This window comes from Symphalangus syndactylus, chromosome 21, assembly GCF_028878055.3.
Source record: "Symphalangus syndactylus isolate Jambi chromosome 21, NHGRI_mSymSyn1-v2.1_pri, whole genome shotgun sequence".
Lineage (NCBI taxonomy): Eukaryota > Metazoa > Chordata > Mammalia > Primates > Hylobatidae > Symphalangus > Symphalangus syndactylus.
The window spans coordinates 74,845,621-74,867,992 of record NC_072443.2 but is presented as its reverse complement, the minus strand read 5'-3'; the positions used below and the strand labels follow the sequence as shown (position 1 = coordinate 74,867,992).

Below are 22,372 nucleotides of genomic sequence, written 5' to 3'. Positions count from 1 at the left end.
AGCTTGCCTGAAAAGATCTCTGAAATATCGTCAGGGTAATTTTCTCATTGTCTTGAACAGCACCTGGCTCCATTCCAGCTGTATCAATCACTTTAGCAATCTCTTTTGTCTGACCGCACCCTTAGTATTCTCTCCCAAATATGCTGTTTTATTCTTCACATGGCCAGGCAGAGAGTCTTCCAAATCTTTCTGTTCTGCTTCCCCTTTAATTGTAAATTCTGTCTTTAAATACTTTCTCTATTCACTCATTTTACTGTAAGTACCCAAAAGAAGCCATGCAGCACCTTGAACACTCTCCTGCCACATATCCTAGATCACTGCTCTTAAATTCCATCTTCTAATGGAATCTTCTAAAACACTTCCATCTTCTAAAACCTTAATGCATGGATACAATTCAGCCAAATTCTTTACCATGTTAAAACAAGGATTGCCTTTACTCTGGTTTCCAATACATGTTTCTCATTTCTGTTTGAGACTTCATCAGAACGGCCTTTACCATCCATATTTCTAACAACATTCTGATCACAACCTCTTAAGTGATCTCTAAGAAGTCTCAGACTTTCCCTACAGCTATTCTCTTTTGAGACCTCACCAGAGCCACCCTTAACACTCCATTCACAGCAATACAGTTTTTCAGCATTTACTTCAAAACTGTTCCAGCCTCTACCCATTACCCAACTCCAAAGCTGCTTCCACATTTTCAAGTATTTGTTATAGCAATAACCCCACTCTCTGTACCAATTTTTTGCCTTAGTCTGTTTTCTGCTGCTGTAACACAATACCTGAAACTGAAACAGAATACCTTTAAAAAAATCTATTTCTCATAGTTCCAGAACTGGGAAGTCTAATATCAAGGTGCCAGCATCTGGTGAGGGCCTTCTTGCTACCTTATCCCATGGCAGAAGATGGAAGGGAAAGAGTGCTCAAGAGAGTGAGAAAGGGCTGAACTTGCTTGTATAACAATCCACTCTCACAATAAGGAATGCAGCCCCCGAGATAATGACATTAATCTATTCATGAGGGTGGAGGCCTTATGACCTAATCCACCTCTTAATAATCCTACCTCTTAATACCATCACAATGACAATTAAATTTCAACATGAGTTTTGGAAGGGACACTTAAACCAAACTGTGTCACTTCTAAACTTCAGTACATTCAAGATCAACAGCTTTGTGCATGGCACCAAAAGAAAGCATTTACTTGCAATCATTTTATTCCTCTGTTGTTCCCAACTATAACACACTCCTTTCTATCAGTCTGCTTCAAAAGTCATTTGTTTTTAAAGAGTCTCAGTGTTTTCAATGATGAAAGACATTGCCCATATCTAGACTAAGAAAATTTTTTTAGAACATGTCCGGTCATTCTCGGAATGAACTAAAAAGATGGTGGATGCTGGGCTGCATTTTTCATCTTCTGCCTGATGTGTGGGTATTATGTGGAGACAGTTACTGACTTACTACAAAAGAGCAGAAAGCCTATTTATGTCTCCTGGTACCAAGAAACTTTGAGGTTCCCAGGCAGAAGAGACCATTCTTCAGATGTTTAATTTATTTCTATGTTACACAAGAAAGAATTCTACCTACACTTCATTTCTTATCAAGGAAAATAGAGAGGCTGTGCCTTCCTCGTCTCTTGATCTACTTGCCTCCATTATTGGTGGGGTGAATTCCCTCAGAGAACTATTATTCCAGAATACAGTCATTCGCTTGTAGATGAACACCTTCAGAATACCTCTTCTGTCTGCTACACCCACCTCACTCCACATGTGAATCTGCAGGGCATCACATTTCCCCCATCTTTCCCTCTAAAACTCTACGATGATGAAATACCAGTTCCTCTTAAAACTGAAAGACACACTCACCTTAAACCTGGATCTAACTATGAGGAAAACCAGATGAACTCAAATTTGAGAAACATCCTGCAACATAATTTCTCTGCATTCTTAAATAGTATCAAGGTCATGAAAGACAAAAAAAATTAAAATAACCATGAGAATTGTCTCAAATAAAGGCAAGAAACATGGCAACCAAATGCAACTGTGATCTTACATTGGATCTTGGACCAGGAAAAAATAGTCATTCACAGAATGAACTGTACGCCCACACAAAAACAAGGACACATATACGTAGCCATAAAGGACATTATTGAGAAAATCAACAGTATCTGAATGTAGCCTGTAAATTGCATTACAGTGTTCTATGAACATTAAATTTCCTGATTTTGATCCTCATACTGTAGTTAAGAAAGAAAATGCCCTTGTTATTAAATACACCCTGAAATATTTAAGAATAAAGAGGCAAATGCCTCCCATTTATTTTCAAATGACTTTAAGAAAACATGGGCAGGAAGAAGCCAAGAGGAAAGAGAGAGAAAGAAGAGCAGGATAGAGGGAACGAAGAAGAGAGAGGGAATTAATGAATGCAAAAACTAATAACCAAAAAGTAAGCAGTTGGTGAATAGGGGCACAAGGTATATGGGAATTCTTTGTACTATTCTATGAACTTTTCATTAAGTTGGAAATTATACTAAATTAAGACATTACATACATATTTAAAAGGCTTCAGTTTATCAAACATACTAAAATGATTGAGAGCTTATTGCCAATTCTAAACAATAACGAAAGTGAAAGTTTGAATGTTCTGGTTAATTCAACTCTCTGAGCATTCACCCAAGCCTCCAGAGAAGGTTTATTTGTTTTTATTTTAAAAACACTTACATAGCGCCTGCTAGGAACCATGCACTTGTTAGTCATCTTAAAATATACACTGACTTTAAAAGAAGGATTTATTTACATCACGATATGGCATAGGTAGAAGTGGCTTGTCCAAGCTCACTTAGCTAGTAAGTGACTGAGCCAAGATTCTAATTTCTACCAAGGTACCTACAGTTTCAGTTCTAGTAAAAGTATTTCTAAAAAATATCAGTCCCTTTTCATGCTTTAGTAAACAGGAGGAAAATAAATCTGTCTTTCTTCAGGACTTGAAGACATTGGTCATTAATCTGACATTAAAAATTCTGTCTGTGGCTGAATTTGTGTAGACAATTGGACTGAATTTGTTAGCAGATCCTCGGATTGTGCCTATGATGGTTTACATTAATGCCTAAATAAATATTGCCTCATCTCTGAAAAGCTAGTGAAAAACAGTGGCACAGGCTTCTCATTTGCTACAGATTTATTAAAGGTTAACTAATGTCATTTCCCAAATTAAGACCAAGTATGCAAGAATTATATACAGCTTGAATGCCTTCGCCACCATCTTTTTAAACATGGAAAACAGCTGCACTTCTGAATAGAACTCTCTAAAACGTTTCAGTGAAGATATACCAGAGCCAGAACATCATACATGAAGGCTAAATTACTTCGGTTGATTTCTATGAAGGAATTCAGCATCAAAACATTAAAAATGGATTTTTGTCTGTGCATCCACTCAAACTCATCTCCTAACACATTTGAATTCAGAAGCATTTTTGCAACAATACACAGCAAAACAAAATGTGCTTAATAACAAAAAAATAGCCCAAGTGCTACTAAACCACACTGCCCTTTCCCGCCTGCCCACTCACCAGGGAAATCTCCAAGCGCATCTTGCATCACCTCCAGAGTGAGGAGGTTTGGATAATTAGCTATTTCCAGACTCACCATCAGTTCATCTCTGACCTCCCGGGCTGGGATCTACCGGGATAGCCTGGTGCCTTCTGTACTCAGCCCCTTGGGTACTGGGGCACAAGTAGGAATGATTTTTTCAGCTAATGATGTAAGAAGTGACACCCTAAAGAGTTTAGACATTGTGGTAAATCATTTTTCCACACTAATTTCCACCCAGACAGAAGATGATGGAAGGGAGAAATGTTTCAGAAATCAGCAGTCTGGGTTTGGGGAGTAACTAGAGGGTTTTATGAGCGGAAGGGTAGGGATGCGGGGAGACTATCCCACTAAGTGATGTCTCTCCATTCTGGGATAATCAATAGAAATCTCGAAGCAGAACTTGCCTACATAAAACCATTCATCATTTCTCTAGACAGAAATGAGGTAAGATGTTTCCATTTCCAGTTGCTTAAATAACACAATCACACTGAATTGTCTTTAGAAATCTGCAAACAGCTTTTCCACCAAAGCATGCAAAATGAAATGTAACTTCTCTCTTGACAAATATATCTTGAAATAAGGCAGGTATTAATGACCTTCTTATATTAAAGAGTGTGCTGATGAAAGTAAATGTACTTAATAAGTTACCAATGTTTATGTGAATATATTTCAAGCACTGATACATGGCAGAACCTCCGCTGAGCCATCATTTATAATTACCACATATGTGGAATTACTTTTGTAATTTAGAGAATATTCATTGTCATATGTTAAAGCAGACATGTTTTTCCACCAATATGTGGTATACACCTGTCATAAATTGCTTTTTATTGCTTCCTTAAAAACATCAGTGAAGAACTTACTACTGAACCATTTTACAATGTGCTAAAGCCTGTCGTAAATGAGCCATTAAAGACAATAACTGTCTATTACATATTAAAGAATTTTATAAACGGCATTTCAATTTCAAGTGTTACCAATACCATCTCATCTACATTAGGGGGTAGAGAGTTGTTTCAGAAGAGTGAGAAGGTTGGAGGAGGGTGGATGATGACAAATCAGTTAATGGGTACAATGCACATTAATCAGGTGATGGATACACTAAAAGCCCTGCCTTGACCACTACACAATCTATACATGTAACAAAACTGTACATGTGCCCATAAATATGTACAAAGACAGAAATAAGATTCTTCTCCCATTTTTAAAAAAGGCCCTTCTAGTCAGAAATGATTTAAATAAACAGACATACTATGTTTATATATGGTTTACACTCTGTCACTTTAAGAACTGAGAAATTCCTTAAAACCACACAGCATCTTCATTTAAGTGCACTGATAAATTCCTTCCTAATGGATATATGGTCAAACCACGCATTTTGTTAACGAAGAAAAACTCTAGCCTTCAAGTGACTGTGAGGTAAGAAGTACGAAAGCAATCATTGCTAAGTAACAAAGGGTAATTGAGATCCGGTATACATAAAACTGAAAACTTAGCTGGCAAGTTACATAAAATAAAATGCGCTCACCAAAATCAGCAGCACCCAGCATGGCTCCACAGCTTGTTGTCCAAGTGAAATTGCCCAGGTCTGGGGCTGAACAAATGTAAACGGTAATGACAATTTAGCCATAAATCTCTCAAGGCCCAATTATCCTTACTGCAGAGGGTTTATTTCTTTTCATTAGACCAGTTTTTAATTGGAAATTTTCCTCTCATTTCTCATTTTTCAAATATTCAAAACAGAATGTCTAAGGATTTTATTTAACATAATCAATAGACAACATAAATTTTGGAGATTATCTACAAGTTGCCAAGTACTTGAATTTTATCTGAAAAGTTTTTACATGATAGGATCTAACTCCTACATAAAAAATATTCGTAAACATTAAATTACGGGTCTTCTAATATTATCATCATTACTATGGGCAGGTGGGAGTCTATTTACTTATAATCAGAATGTAAAGTTCTTCAGGGGAGGATAATGTCTTATTTCTCTTCTACCCCAACTGCTAGTATAATACCTTGCATACCGTGGAAGTTAAATATGTTTTGTTAATAAATTAATACATGTAAGCCCCCAGTTTCACTCCCAAATTAATGGTCATTTAACCTCTATGCTTCCCAAATTCCTCATCAGTAAACAAATATAGTTTAACTGGATGATCTCCAAGGTGCCTTCCAGCTGTAACAATAACTCGCAGAGCATTTTAGGAAAAGTACAGTGTGATTTAGCTACCGTTAACAAACAGCTCACGGACATATATACACAGTAAATTCAGCCATGAGTGGATTACATGGCAAGACAAAGCCCATCGCAGACAATATTGGCCATTCTAATCTATTAGTGGGATAAAGGCTTCTTAAAAGCTTAATCTAAACCTGTAATTACATTTCAACCTTAAAATCATCTTTTGTTTGACAATGGTGCCCTCCTGTGGGCAAAACAAGGAAATCTTTGACCGTGCTAACACTTTAACTGGTTTACAATATGCATGTTTTTATTATTATAATTACGTATTTAAATTTTTAATAAAACCATATTTATAAATAGAATGCAAACTATCATTAAATAAACAAAAGATATAATTTAAATAACACTATCACACTAAATAGTATTACCAAAAGAAAAAGTTAAATCAAAATATACTAACAGCTTCTAAATAAAATGGTAATTATTGGTCGTGGAGCCAAGATGGCCGAATAGGAACAGCTCCGGTCTCCAGCTCCCAGCCCCAGCGACACAGAAGACGGGTGATTTCTGCATTTCTGCTTGAGGTACCCGTTTCATCTCACTAGGGAGTGCCTAACAGTGGGTTCAGGACAGTCGGTGAAGCGCACTGTGCGCGAGCCGAAGCAGGGCGAGGCATTGCCTCACTCGGGAAGCGCAAGGGGTCAGGGAGTTCCCTTTCCTAGTCAAAGAAAGGGGAAACAGATGGCACCTGGAATATCGGGTCAGTCCCGTCCTAATACTGCGCTTTTCCAACGGGCCTGGAAAACGGCACACTAGGAGATTGTGTCCCGCACCTGGCTCGGAGGGTCCTATGCCCACAGAGTCTTGCTGATTGCTAGCACGGCAGTCTGAGATCACGCTGCAAGGCGGCAACGAGGCTGGGGGAGGGGCGCCCGCCATTGCCCAGGCTTGCTTAGGTAAACAAAGCAGCCAGGAAGCTCGAACTGGGTGGAGCCCACCACAGCTCAAGGAGGCCTGCCTGCCTCTGTAGGCTCCACCTCTGGGGGCAGGGCACAGACAACCAAAAACTCAGCGAGAACCTCCACAGCCTTAAATGTCCCTGTCTGACTGACAGCTTTGAAGAGAGTAGTGGTTCTCCCAGCACGCAGCTGGAGATCTGAGAAAGGACAGACTGCCTCCTAAAGTGGGTCCCTCACCCCTGAGCAGCCTAACTGGGAGGCACCCCCCCAGTAGGGACAGACTGACACCTCATTCAACCGGGTACTCCTCTGAGACAAAACTTTCAGAGGAACTATCAGACAGCTGAATTTGTGGTCTCACGAAACTCCGCTGTTCTGCAGCCACCGGTGCTGACACCCAGCCAAACAGGGTCTGGAGTGGACCTCTAGTAAACTCCAACAGACCTGCAGCTGAGGGTCTTGTCTGGTAGAAGGAAAATTAACAAACAGAAAGGACATCCACACCAAAAACCCATCTGTACATCACCATCATCGAAGACAAAAAGTAGACAAAACCACAAAGATGGGGAAAAAACAGACCAAAAAAACTGGAAACTCTAAAAAACAGAGCACCTCTCCTCCTCCAAAGGAATGCAGTTCCTCACCAGCAACGGAACAAAGCTGGATGGAGGATGACTTTGATGAGTTGAGAGAAGAAGGCTTCAGACGATCAAACTACTCTGAGCTACGAGAGGAAATTCAAAACAATAGCAAAGAAGTTAAAAACTTTGAAAAAAAATTAGAAGAATGGATAACTAGAATAACCAATGGAGAGAAGGGCTTAAAGGAGATGATGGAGCTGAAAGCCAAGTTTCGAGAACTACGTAAAGAATGCAGAAGCCTCAGTAGCAGATGCGATCAACTGGAAGAAAGGGTATCACTGATAGAAGATGAAATGAATGAAATGAAGAGAGAAGGGAAGTTTAGAGAAAAAAGAATAAAAAGAAATGAACAAAGCCTCCAAGAAATTTGGGACTATGTGAAAAGACCAAACCTACGTCTGATTGGTGTACCTGAAAATGATGGGGAGAATGGAACCAAGTTGGAAAACACTCTGCAAGATATTATCCAGGAGAACTTCCCCAATCTAGCAAGGCAGGCCAGCATTCATATTCAGGAAATACAGAGAACGCCACAAAGATACTCCTCGAGAAGGGCAACTCCAAGACACATAATTGTCAGATTCACCAAAGTTGAAATGAAGGAAAAAATGTTAAGGGCAGCCAGAGAGAAAGGTCGGGTTACCCACAAAGGGAAGCCCATCAGACTAACAGCTGATCTCTCAGCAGAAACTCTACAAGCCAGAAGAGAGTGGGGGCTGATATTCAACATTCTTAAAGAAAAGAATTTTCAACCCAGAATTTCCTATCCCGCCAAACTAAGCTTCATAAGTGAAGGAGAAATAAAATACTTTACAGACAAGCAAATGCTGAGAGATTTTGTCACCACCAGGCCTGCCCTAAAAGAGCTCCTGAAGGAAGCACTAAACATGGAAAGGAACAACCGGTACCAGCCCCTGCAAAAACATGCCAAATTGTAAAGACCATCGAGGCTAGGAAGAAACTATAGCAACTAACGAGCAAAATAACCAACTAACATCATAATGACAGGATCAGATTCACACATAACAATATTCACGTTAAATGTAAATGGGCTAAATGCTCCAATCAAAAGACACAGACTGGCAAACTGGATAAGGAGTCAGGACCCATCAGTGTGCTGTATTCAGGAAACCCATCTCACATGCAGAGACACACATAGACTCAAAATAAAGGGATGGAGGAAGATCTATCAAGCAACTGGAAAACAAAAAAAGGCAGGGGTTGCAATCCTAGTCTCTGATAAAATAGACTTTAAACCAACAAAGATCAAAAGAGACAAAGAAGGCCATTACATAATGGTAAAGGGATCAATTCAACAAGAAGAGCTAACTATCCTAAATATATATGCACCCAACACAGGAGCACCCAGATTCATAAAGCAAGTCCTCAGTGACCTACAAAGGGACTTAAACTCCCACACAATAATAATGGGAGATTTTAACACCCCACTGTCAGCATTAGACAGATCAACGAGACAGAAAGTTAACAAGGATATCCAGGAATTGAACTCAGCTCTACATAAAGTGGACCTAATAGACATCTACAGAACTCTCCACCCCAAATCAACAGAATATACATTTTTTTCAGCACCACACCACACCTATTCCAAAATTGACCACATAGTTGGAAGTAAAGCTCTTCTCAGCAAATGTAAAAGAACAGAGATTATAACAAACTGTCTCTCAGACCACAGTGCAATCAAACTAGAACTCAGGATTAAGAAACTCAGTCAAAACCGCTCAACTACATGGAAACTGAACAACCTGCTCCTGAATGACTATTGTGTACATAATGAAATGAAGGCAGAAATAAAGATGTTCTTTGAAACCAACGAGAACAAAGACACAACATACCAGAATCTCTGGGACACGTTCAAAGCAGTGTGTAGAGGGAAATTTGTAGCACTAAATGCCCACAAGAGAAAGCAGGAAAGATCCAAAATTGACACCCTAACATCACAATTAAAAGAACTAGAAAAGCAAGAGCAAACACATTCAAAAGCTAGCAGAAGGCTAGAAATAACTAAAATCAGAGCAGAACTGAAGGAAATAGAGACACAAGAAACCCTTCAAAAAATTAATGAATCCAGGAGCTGGTTTTTTGAAAAGATCAACAAAATTGATGGACCGCTAGCAAGACTAATAAAGAAGAAAAGAGAGAAGAATCAAATAGATGCAATAAAAAACGAAAAAGGGGATATCACCACCGATCCCACAGAAATACAATCTACCATCAGAGAATACTACAAACACCTCTATGCAAATAAACTAGAAAATCTGGAAGAAATGGATAAATTCCTCGACAAATACACCCTCCCAAGACTAAACCAGGAAGAAGTTGAATCTCTGAATAGACCAATAACAGGTTCTGAAATTGTGGCAATAATCAATAGCTTACCAACCAAAAAGAGTCCAGGACCTGATGGATTCACAGCTGAATTCTACCAGAGGTACAAGGAGGAACTGGTACCATTCCTTCTGAAACTATTCCAATCGATAGAAAAAGAGGGAATCCTCCCTAACACATTTTACAAAGCCAGCATCGTCCTGATACCAAAACCTGGCAGAGACATAACCAAAAAAGAGAATTTCAGACCAATATCCTTGATGAACATTGATGCAAAAATCCTCAATAAAATACTGGCAAACCGAATCCAGCAGCACATCAAAAAGCTTATCCACCATGATCAAGTGGGCTTCATCCCTGGGATGCAAGGCTGGTTCAACATATGCAAATCAATAAATGTAATCCAGCATATAAACAGAACCAAAGACAAAAACCACATGATTATCTCAATAGATGCAGAAAAGGCCTTTGACAAAATTCAACAACCCTTCATGCTAAAAACTCTCAATAAATTAGGTACTGATGGGACGTATCTCAAAACAATAAGAGCTATCTACAACAAACCCACAGCCAATATCATACTGAATGGACAAAAACTGGAAGCATTCCCTCTGAAAACTGGCACAAGACAGGGATGCCCTCTCTCACCGCTCCTATTCAACATAGTGCTGGAAGTTCTGGCCAGAGCAGTCAGACAGGAGAAGGAAATAAAGGGTATTCAATTAGGAAAAGAGGAAGTCAAATTGTCCCTGTTTGCAGATGACATGATTGTATATCTAGAAAACCCCATTGTCTCAGCCCAAAATCTCCTTAAGCTGATTAACAACTTCAGCAAACTCTCAGGATACAAAATTAATGTACAAAAATCACAAGCATTCTTGTACACCAATCACAGACAAACAGAGAGCCAAATCATGAGTGAACTCCCATTCACAATTGCTTCAAAGAGAATAAAATACCTAGGAATCCAACTTACAAGGGATGTGAAGGACCTCTTCAAGGAGAACTACAAACCACTGCTCAATGAAATAAAAGAGGATACAAACAAATGGAAGAACATTCCATGCTCATGGGTTGGAAGAATCAATATCGTGAAAATGGCCATACTGCCCAAGGTAATTTATAGATTCAATGCCATCCCCATCAAGCTACCAATGACTTTCTTCACAGAATTGGAAAAAACTACTTTAAAGTTCATATGGAACCAAAAAAGAGCCCGCATCGCCAAGTCAATCCTAAGCCAAAAGAACAAAGCTGGAGGCATCACGCTACCTGACTTTAAACTATACTACAAGGCTACAGTAACCAAAACAGCATGGTACTGGTACCACAACAGAGACATAGATCAATGGAACAGAACAGAGCCCTCAGAAATGATGCCGCATAGCTACAACTATCTGATCTTTGACAAACCTGACAAAAACAAGCAATGGGGAAAGGATTCCCTATTTAATAAATGGTGCTGGGAAAACTGGCTAGCCATATGTAGAAAGCTGCAACTGGATCCCTTCCTTACACCTTATACAAAAATTAATTCAAGATGGATTAAAGACTTATATGTTAGACCTAAAACCATTAAAATCCTACAAGAAAACCTAGGCAATACCATTCAGGACATAGGCGTGGGCAAGGACTTCATGTCTAAAACACCAAAAGCAATGGCAACAAAAGCCAAAATCGACAAATGGGATCTCATTAAACTAAAGAGCTTCTGCACAGCAAAAGAAACTATCATCAGAGTGAACAGGCAACCTACACAATGGGAGAACATTTTTGCAACCTACTCATCTGACAAAGGGCTAATATCCAGAATCTACAATGAACTCAAACAAATTTACAAGAAAAAAACAAACAACCCCATCAAAAAGTGGGCAGAGGACATGAACAGACACTTCTCAAAAGAAGACATTTATGCAGCCAAAAAACACATGAAGAAATGCTCCTCATCACTGGCCATCAGAGAAATGCAAATCAAAACCACAGTGAGATACCATCTCACACCAGTTAGAATGGCCATCATTAAAAAATCAGGAAACAACAGGTGCTGGAGAGGATGTGGAGAAATAGGAACACTTTTACACTGTTGGTGGGACTGTAAACTAGTTCAACCATTGTGGAAGTCAGTGTGGCGATTCCTCAGGGATCTCGAACTAGAAATACCATTTGACCCAGCCATCCCATTACTGGGTATATACCCAAAGGACTATAAATCATGCTGCTATAAAGACACATGCACACGTATGTTTATTGCGGCACTATTCACAATAGCAAAGAGTTGGAACCAACCCAAATGTCCAACAACGATAGACTGGATTAAGAAAATGTGGCACATATACACCATGGAATACTATGCAGCCATAAAAAATGATGAGTTCGTGTCCTTTGTAGGGACATGGATGAAACTGGAAAACATCATTCTCAGTAAACTATCGCAAGGACAAAAAACCAAACACTGCATGTTCTCACTCATAGGTGGGAATTGAACAATGAGAACTCATGGACACAGGAAGGGGAACATCACGCTCCAGGGACTGTTGTGGGGGGGGGGGGAGGGACAGCATTAGGAGATACACCTAATGCTAAACGACGAGTTAATGGGTGCAGGAAATCAACATGGCACATGGATACATATGTAACAAACCTGCACATTGTGCACATGTACCCTAAAACCCTAAAGTATAATAAAAAAAAAAAATGGTAATTATTTCTATGGAATACTAATAAATGCAGGCTTAATGAGATTCAGTATTTGTTGGTTCTACCAGTTACTCTTTTTTTTTTTTTTTTTTTTTTTGAGACGGAGTCTCACTCTGTCGCCCAGGCTGGAGTGCAATGGCGCCATCTCTGCTCACTGCAAGCTCCGCCTCCCGGGTTCACGCCATTCTCCTGCCTCAGCCTCTCCGAGTAGCTGGGACTACAGGCGCCCGCCACCACGCCCGACTAATTTTTTTTTGAGACAGAGTCTCGCTCTGTCACCCAGGTGGGAATGCAGTGGCACAATCAGGGGTCACTGCGTCCTTCAATCTCTGGGACTCATGTGATCCTCCCACCTCAGCTTCCTGGGTAGCTGGGATAATAGGCGCACATCCCCATGCCTGGGTCATTTTTTGTATTTTTAGTAGAGACAGGGTTTTGCCCTGTTGCCCAGGCTGGTCTCAAACTCCTGGGCTCAAGCGATCCTCCTGCCTTGGGCTCCCAAAGTACTGGCGTGAGCCACCACGCCTGGCCCTGTTACTTCTGTAACACAAGTCTATGCTATGAACTATCAAAGGTCCTAAGCTATTTAAAGACGTTCAAACACCCAACCTGTGTGTACTGAAAGCAGACTCAGCACTGGCATTATACTGGGACATGCTGGGGGAAATTAAGAAGACTGATTCTTGTCAATTCAAGACAAATCTAACCGGAAAAGACAAAAACACACAAGGAGCAGCCAACAGAGTAGGCCATTCAATATTTGGCAGTGTGTTTTAGCATAATGAAAACAAAGACTTTAACCATATGGAAAAGGGTAAGATCACTGGGGACTGCTGTAATCCAGGAAACCTTCCTGGAAGAGGCAACAGCACAGAACAGTAAAAGTAAAGATGGAAAGGAGTAAAGAGAAGTTTGAGGGTGTTTTTGGTTTTGTTTTGTTGTTTGTCTTTTGTAATGGAGTTTCACTCTTGTTGCCCAGGCTAGAGTGCAATGGTGTGGTCTCCACTCACTGCAACATCCACGTACCGGGTTCAAGCAATCCTCCTGCCAAGTAGCTGAGATTACAGGGGCGTACCACCATGCTGGGCTAATTTTTTTTTTTTTTTTAGATGGAGTCTCACTCTATCGCCCAGGCTCAGCTCACTGCAACCTCAGCCTCCCGGGTTCAAGCAATTCTCCTGCCTCAGCCTCCTAAGTAGCTGGGATTACAGGCGCCCACCACCATGCCCAGCTAATTTTTGTATTTTTAGTACAGACGGGGTTTCCCCATGTTGGCCAAGCTGGTCTCAAACTTCTGACCTCAGGTGATCCACCTGCCTCAGCCTCCAAAAGTGCTGGGATTACAGGCGTGAGCCACTGGGCCTAGCCTTAATTTTTGTATTTTTAGTAGAGACGAGGTTTCACCATGTTTGCCAAGCTGGTCTCGAACTCCTGACCTCAGGTGATCCACCCACCTTGGCCTCCCAAAGTGCTGGAATTACAAGTGTGAGCCACTGTGCCCAGCTGTTTTTGGTTTTGTTTGTTGTTCTTTAGGACGGGAAAGGTCTGTCTACGTGCGTGGGTTTGTTTTGTTTTGATTTGATTAGGTGGGGGAAGTGGAAGATACACTAAAGGAAACCACAGAACTCACATAGAGAAAAGAGGAGGAGAGATACAGTGGGTGGGGGTAATTAGCTATAAACAGGGAAGTTAGAAGAGCTAGCACAGCCTCCATGCTCTATTTCTGTGTTCAATGGGTCACCTCTGCATGATTCATTCAACAAGGATTTTTTTTTTTTTTATCAACTCTCTGTACCAGAGCCTGTGCTGAGTACTGGACACAGAGGGTAAACAAGGTCCCCAGTGTCCTGGAGCTTGCATTATAGTATGTGGGGACAAAAAGGTAAGCAAGCATAAATAAGGTACCTGTGGACTGAGAGAAGCATTACAGAGAAAACAAAAGTGAACAATGTGATGGAGACGAGCTGAGCTTGGAGGAAAAGAGGTTAGCTACTTGGAGCGGGTGTTCAGGGATGGCCTGGCCTCACTGAGGTGACTGTGACATCATGGTGAATTACATAATGTGACCTTCCAAGGGAAGCATATTCCAGGTAAACAGACAGCACAAAGGGCCTGAAGCTAAAATAAGCTTGGTGTGTTCAGGAGCGGAGAGGTAGCTAGGGCGGCCAGAGGGGAGTAAGCAAGGCAAAGAGAGGTAGGAGGTAATGTTAGGTAGCAGGTGATGGCAGAGAGGTATCCAGGGACAGACCAGGCAGAAGCTTGTAGGCCATAGTGTGCCGTTAGAATTTTATTCCAAATCTGGTATGAGAGTTGTAAGCAGGAGAGAAACAGGAGATGGTCTAGGTTTTCACAAGAGCCCTCCAGCTGCTGGGTAGAGAATGTCCCTATGTGGGGACAGGATCAGAAACAGGGAGTCTACTGCAGCCGTCCAAGCAAGAGATGGTGATGGCTTGGAGCAGGATGGTGACAACACAGCCCAAGAAAAACTGATCTTCCAAGGCCAAACGTAGCACCAAGCACACAACAGGTTCTCAATAAATCTGTGAATGAATGAATGCTTGAGTAAGTGAGCAAAATGTTATTACCAGTCTTGCAATATGCCACTTGGTTTTTTAACCACTCTCTAGAGCTGGTGTCTGTCTCATGGGCAAATACAACAAATAGTGAAATAGATGGCCTCAAAAGAAGAAAAAAGTGGCAAAACACCTTATTGACTGCTTGTTCACAGACTAAGGTTTTGACGAGAAGTACAAGAGAATGAATTTGGCCAGCTATCTGGAGAGTAGGGTACCTAAGAAGCCCAGGCCTCTAAATGGGGTCCTCTCACATCCCTGCTGGGTATCTCAGACACTCCATGTGGGAGCAAACTACCGAACTAACTATAAGGTCCAAGTTTCAATAATACTCATTTTTATCTTATGGACACTGTACTTCATACGATCTGTTGTTTTTGTTTAGTTTTGTTTTTACTGACACGAAGTCTCAGTCTGTCACCCAGGCTGGAGTGCAGTGGCGTGATCTCGGCTCCCTGCAACCTCCGCCTCCCGGGTTTAAGTGATTCTCCTGCCTCAGCTTCCCAAGTAGCTGGGACTACAGGCACACGCCACCATGCCTGGCTAATTTTTGTATTTTAGTAGAGATGGGGTTTTGCCATGTTGGCCAGGCTGGTCTCAAACTCATGACTTCAAGTGATCCACCCGCCTTGACCTCCCAAAGTGCTGGGATTACAGGTGTGAGCCACCACGCCCAGCCTAATCTATTGTTTTTCACTCTTCACTTTGGCTGCTAGGAAGCTGACAGCCAAATCTATAGTTCGTCTTCAGTAAGTGAACAGGACTTTTCATCATGCCTTTTATATGCTAATCTTATGCTTAATTTTGCATATCCTTATTTTTGGCCAGGTACAGTGGCTCATGCCTATAATCCCAGCACTTTGGGAGGCCGAGGGCAGATCACCTGAGATCAGGAGATCGAGACCAGTCTGACCAACATGGTGAAATCCCATCTCTACTAAAAATACAAAAATTTGCCGGGCATGGTGGTGCATGCCTGTAATCCCAGCTACTTGGGAGGATGAGGCAGAAGAATTGCTTGAACCCAGGAGGCAGAGGTTGCAGTGAGCTGAGATCATGCCATTGCACTCCATTCTGGGCAACAAGAGTGAAACTCCATCTCAAAAAAAAAAAAAAATACTTATTTTTCCCTTTATCTCTCATTTCAATGATTATTCTTAAAGTCGCTCTCAAATCTGTTTTGATGAAGACATACACAAATAAATGAATATATCAACAAGACACCACACGCTGTAACCGGTCCAAAGTTCAGATTGTCCTGAGCCTCTTCATTGACTCTCCTTTTCTCTACCCATCTTACTTGCCAGAACAAAACTCAAAATTTCCCCCTTGACATGGTTACCTCAGGTGAAAGCATTCTTTCCAAATGAAAAATGTTACCCAGACTGTGCATCACAGGAAGTCACAGACAACAGATCACATTGGAATTCATTGACCGATTTCCTGGTAGATAGTAAGGTTGTGAGGGAATGAGATAAAGGACTGGTCAGGTTTGATTTAAGGTAAATAGGAATGGGAGAAACAAGGTCCAGGACATGTGGCACAGGGAAGTGAGTACAATCAGGAGAGCTGGAGAAGGACAATGTGAAAAGGGGGTGAGATGGGAAGGGACCCCAAGGAGACACATGTTACAGCTTGAGCAAAGGTCAGTCGTCACCAGCAGTGATTCAGAACCAGTCGCTTTATCTGAGATTAAAATCAACATGTTATGTGTGATCCAAGAATCCAGAAAAGTTTTCACAGGCCCTAGAAAATATTGAAAGGCATATCTGATTGTTTTGCCCTGGTGTTTAAGTCAAGAGAAGAGAATCAAAGAATCTGTTATCATGATAATGATTTAGCATATGTGGGCCAGGCCCTGTGGCTCATGCCTGTAATCCCAGCATTTTGGGAGGCCAAGGTGGGCGGATCACCTGAGGTCAGGAGACCAGCCTGGCCAACATGGTGAAAACCCATCTCTACCAAAAATACAAAATTAGCCAGGCATAGTGGCACGTGCCTATAGTTCCAGCTACTAGGGAAGCCGAGGCAGGAGAATGGCTTGAACCTGGGAGGCAGAGGTTGCAGTGAACCAAGATCATGCCACTGCACTCAAACCTGGGTGACAGAATGAGATTCCATCTCAAAAAAATAAAAAATAATAATTTAGCAGATGTGTACTCTGGGTCAAATATTGGACCAGTCAAGCACTTTATCTCTCATCTTACTGAATCCTTAGAATCCTTAGAATATAAGGATTTGTTGTATTTGCCCATGAGACAGACACCAGCTCTAGAGAGTGGTTAAAAAACCGAGTGGCATATTGCAAGACTGGTAATAACATTTTGCTCACTTACTCAAGCATTCATTCATTCACAGATTTATTGAGAACCTGTTGTGTGCTCGGTGCTACGTTTGGCCTTGGAAGATCAGTTTTTCTTGGGCTGTGTTGTCACCATCCTGCTCCAAGCCATCACCATCTCTTGCTTGGATGGCTGCAGTAGACTCCCCGTTTCTGACTTTCTATAAGGAAGTCTGTTTTGTTTTGCTTACATCTCTGTTTAACATGGGAGAAAATAAGTAAACCCATTTACTTACCCAAGTATACAACATAAGTGGTAGACTCAGGATTCCAAACTAGGCTGGGAGATTCCGCTACCTGGGAAGAAAAGGGAGTGTCGACCAGAAAAAAAGCTTGAGAAAACAAGAGGGGGGATTGAAGTAGGGTAGTAAGTGGTCAGCCAAGACCTTCTGAAGACTGAAGTCTGGACACTACAGAAAGCCCAACTCAGAATATTTCTCGGGTTGAGGATGCAGTTGTTAAAGATGGAGTCTTCCCAACACTGGCCGTAGTTGTGTAGGAAATACGTCACATAAATTTCAGCCACATACCTACTTTTTCATGTGTAAACTTTATGAAATAAACGAAATACCTTTAAAATATTTCCAATGAAAATTTAGCATCCAAACTGAGATACTAAGTGTAAAATACACACCAAATCTTAAAGCCTTAGTAGAAAAAAGAACTACCTCATTAATAATTTTTAATATTCCATGTAGAAACATTATTTTAGACATAGCCAGCTAAATAAAATACAAAATGAAAATTAAACATAAAATTCAGACACACTCGTATAACCAAAAGTGGTTTTCCACAGACAATAATATACCCTGGATTTTTTTTGTTTTTCATTTCAAAAGAAGGTTTTGGCATTCGTGGAAGGCTTCTTAAACTTCTTCCATGGTTTGACATCATTGACTCAGATAAAGGCCTAGGAAGCCATTCCTCTTATTCAAGATCTAAAAAAGCAGCAGCTCACATTTATAATGCATTACAACCAGAACCTGAGGCCTAAGCAATTTCTATGTCGAGTCCATAGTTTCAAACACAAATTCACTCATCAAGGCTTTGTTCAGGCATCAGGGAAACATCCTGGCAGAAGTATGCCTACATCAGGAAATATTAGGTCATGATCCCATAACTCCAACACACAAGAGATGCACCACACGCTTTAGGAGACTTCTAAAGCAGAAAAACACAAGAGACTAGGGAGAATGACCTCTCTTCCTAGTTTATGCCTTCAAGGTATTAAATGTACTGTTCATCCCCAAAAGAAGAAATGCATATAAAAACTCAGATCACCATAATATGCAGTGTAACATAAAAATTAATATCTGGAAAGCAAATTTATTTTCACCACCTAAAAGACATTTAACCTTTAATTAAAATAATAGGCCTGGCATGGTAGCTCACACCTGTAATCCTAGCACTTTTAGAGGCTGAGGCAGGGAATTGCCTGAGCTCAGGAGTTCAAGACTAGCCTGGGCAACACGGCAAAACCCCATCTCTACACACACACACACACACACACACACACACAAAACACAAAAATTAGCTGGGTGTGGTGATCCCAGGTACTGGGGAGGCTGAGACATGAGAATCACTTGAACCTGGGAAGCACAGGTTGCAGTAAGCCAAGATTGCACCACTGTACTTCAGCCAGGGTGACAGAGCGAGACTCTCTCTTAATAATAATAAAAATAATAATAAAGCTGCCTGGAAACCATTAATTCCAAAGTAACTTTGGTAACTGGGGCCAGAAGGAACAGAAGCAATATAACTCCAATAGTATCCAGCTTTTTCCAGCCTTCCTGCCACAGGGTCATTGCACATGGCAGTCCTTCTGTTCAGAGGCAAACACATTCTTCTGTCCTCCACTAAGTTAACTCCTACTCATCCTTCATATCTCAGGGCAAATATTACTGCCTCAGAGAAGCACTCTCTACTCACTAGCTAAAATCCCAAATTTTAGTCTTTTCTTCTTGGTACTCTCTAGAACTGCCTTTTTATACTCACGCGAGAATTCCCTATCAGACTGGAGCTCTATGAGGGCAAAGATCAGGCCTCTTCTCTCAGTATTGTTTCTCATCTCTAGCCCTTAACAGAGCAAGTTCAAAGCACTCAACAAATACTTGCTGAATCAATGAATGAATTTGAACACCTAAATTTAATCAGGCTATCCCATTTCCTTTACCTAATAAATTTGGTTTTGCAATCAGTTTCCACCTTGCAGTGAAATTTTTAACCAAAGATACTTTCCTAGACATTGACCCAGTTCACAACTATTGCTTTCACTAAGGAACATCCCCAGCCCCCATCGAACCTTCTAAGAAAGGGCAAGGCAGCATAGTTTGCTATGTAGTTCAGCCACCCATGGCTAATTCAAGCCAAGCCAAGGAAGTTTCCTCTTCCTGCAACTTAGAATTGAGATTGACAAACAGCTAATAATTCCAGAATTAGCTGTCAAGGGAGAAATATATAAATTTAGGAGGTATGAGGTGGCCAGCTTTCCCTCATCCATGCAGGGGATACAAAGAAAGCCAGACTTCACAGAGACAAGAGTGACACAGATGCACACGAAACAGAAATGAGACTAGAAGAGGATGATCCAGGTCCCTGAAGGTCATTCTATTTTTAGTTCCAAGACTTTCCTTGGCCTGCCTTTGCGCCTTCCCTTGAATTCCTCAAGAACTCCTACAGCTATTTCACTTTAAAAAAAAAAAAATTCTTATCTTTGCTTGGCCTCGCTGGAGTTCTGTATTGATCTAAATAGAATTAGCCCATTTCATAGATTGGAAGAAATAAGCCCCCAGAAATTACCTTCCCAAAGTTACAAAGCTAATTAGTTGTAGAGCTGCGCTTTATACCCAAGCCTTCTGAGACAAGGGAAGCTCTGTCTACGCTACTCAATTAGTAGCTACTAACCACATGTGACTATTTAAATTTACATTTAATGAGGTAAAATTTAAAATCAAGTTCATCAGTTCCAGGAACCATATATCAAGTGCTCAATAGCTCCATATGGTGATATTGTCATATTGGACAGTACCGTTCTAGAACATCTATTTCTACTATTGCAGAAAGTTATATTGAATAGCACTAGATCCTTGAAGGATAAGCCCTCTCTATTTGTAAAATCTGAAACAAACTGCAAAAGCTGACTTTGGCTGATACCAAACACAGTGGAACACACTGGAAGGAGGGCAGATCTTGTCACCCCAAGGCTTGGGTTCTTGTCCTCACTCTTTACATCCTTTGAGTGGGCAAATCATTAGACCACTCTGAACCTCAAGCTCTTTATCCGAAAATGGATTTGGAAATAACTACCTGGGTCACTCCAATGTTCAAATGAGGCATGGTACAGGGAAGGGCTCTGTAAATTGCACCTGTACTAACAATAGTTGTTATCATTAATAATAGCAGCAGCTAAAATCATTTCTAGAGCCTATATAAGAACTCTGCTATAAGAACTTTCAGTGCATTAACTCATTTAATCCCCCTAATATACTTTGAGGCAGTTGCTCTCAGTATCCCCATTTTACAAAGAAGGATATTTGGAGGCAGAGAGGTGATGTGATTTGTCCAAGGTCAGCTCCCAAGTGACAAAGCTGGAATCTGAACCCAGGTTCCCAAGTCTGCCCTCTTAACCATCAGGCAACTCGGTCTTTCTAAGATCTCAAAGCGGGTATTCCACAATCAATGCATTCACTCCTGCCTCGCTTTTACCCATACCACCATTTTCTTTCAGACAATACCTATATCATTCGCTTTTTTTTTTGGAGACAGGGTCTTGTTCTGTTGCTCAGGCTGGAGTGCAGTGGCATGATCATGGCTCACTGCAGCCTTGAACTCCCAGGACCAAGTGATCCTCCCATCTCAGCCTCCAGAATAGCTGAGACTACAGGCACATGCTACCATGCCTGAGAAATTTTTGTATTTTTTGTAAAGACAGGGTTTCACCATGTTTCCCGGGCTGGTCCCGAATTCCTGGGCTCAAGCAATCCGCCTACCACAGGCTCCCAAAGTGCTAGGATTACAGACGTGAGCCACTGTGTCCAGCCTCCCTCGTATTTTGTAAGCACACTCTAGTTACAACCGTGTCTTTTGGTCATCCTCTTTTAACATGTTTCCCTTATATGTATATATTTTTGTACATGGGTATGAGAAACAACCAGAACCTTACCGGACATGAAAACACTTGACATCCAAACAAGAAGCAGGCCTGTTCATCCTACAACATTATGCAAAGTAGCAATCAGCAAACAGATCCTGCTTGAGAAAACCTGACAACCCAAGTTAGTAAAATCACTTTCCAAAGTATTTTCAATCTAATAAGTAATTTCAGACATCATTGGTTCTCCCAATCAATGGCCATTTCTATAATAGATGAAAGGAACCGAAAAAATTAAAAAAAATAATCAGGGACAGGGCTCTGGAGAGCATCCCAGCACCCTGGCTCTTCTTGTTAACATTTATCTGTCCTGTAACAATGGCAGGCACAATGCTAGCCAATGCTTTTACTCAACCAACGTCTTCTTTCCTAGCATCTCTTGGTAGCCAGAAGCTGGAGCAAAGGGTCACCCACCCACCTAGAAAACAGGAGCTTCAGCACAGGCTATAATGCAACTGCCAACCTTGAGAATGGGATTCTGAACCTGGGGTCCTTGCACAGAATCAGGGGTCCATAAACTGGGATGACAATAAAAAATGACATCTTAATATTTATGAGCCTCTATTTGAAATTCATCTGTTCCTTCAATTATAAATGTCAGCAACAAACCATTTAGCAGTTCCTATGACTTGGCCACAAATAGAAATCATAGGTATTTGCAAATCTCATTAAAGTTTATCAGCAAGACCTCAAAATGTGTGTCCATCAACAACCTCATAATTGTATGTAGTTAATGGGCTTGCTTGAAGATCATGTTATTAAGTGAATACAGAAGCACACATATTCTATAGCATAAAATGTTTTAATGTTTTGATCACTACATTTCCATATAATGGCTTCCAGTGAAATCCAATGAATTCTGTTTAATGTGGGTTTTTTAAACTTTC

At 40.9% G+C, this 22,372-nt stretch overlaps 1 protein-coding gene across 3 annotated transcripts in view; it reads right to left on the bottom strand.

The window, feature by feature from the left end:
* The window catches only part of TAFA4 (TAFA chemokine like family member 4), a 209,265-nt gene that overhangs the window by 158,890 nt on the left and 28,003 nt on the right, over positions 1 to 22,372 (bottom strand). Inside the window, exons 1-2 of one of the 3 annotated variants that reach the window (XM_063630775.1) lie at positions 6,527 to 6,639; positions 5,116 to 5,181 (exon numbers count right to left, since the gene is read on the bottom strand). The exons of the other annotated variants lie outside the window; for them this stretch is intronic. The gene's annotated coding sequence lies outside the window, so the exon portion shown is untranslated. Of the gene's footprint in view, positions 1 to 5,115; positions 5,182 to 6,526; positions 6,640 to 22,372 lie in introns of those variants that run through there. 3 annotated transcript variants of the gene reach the window in all.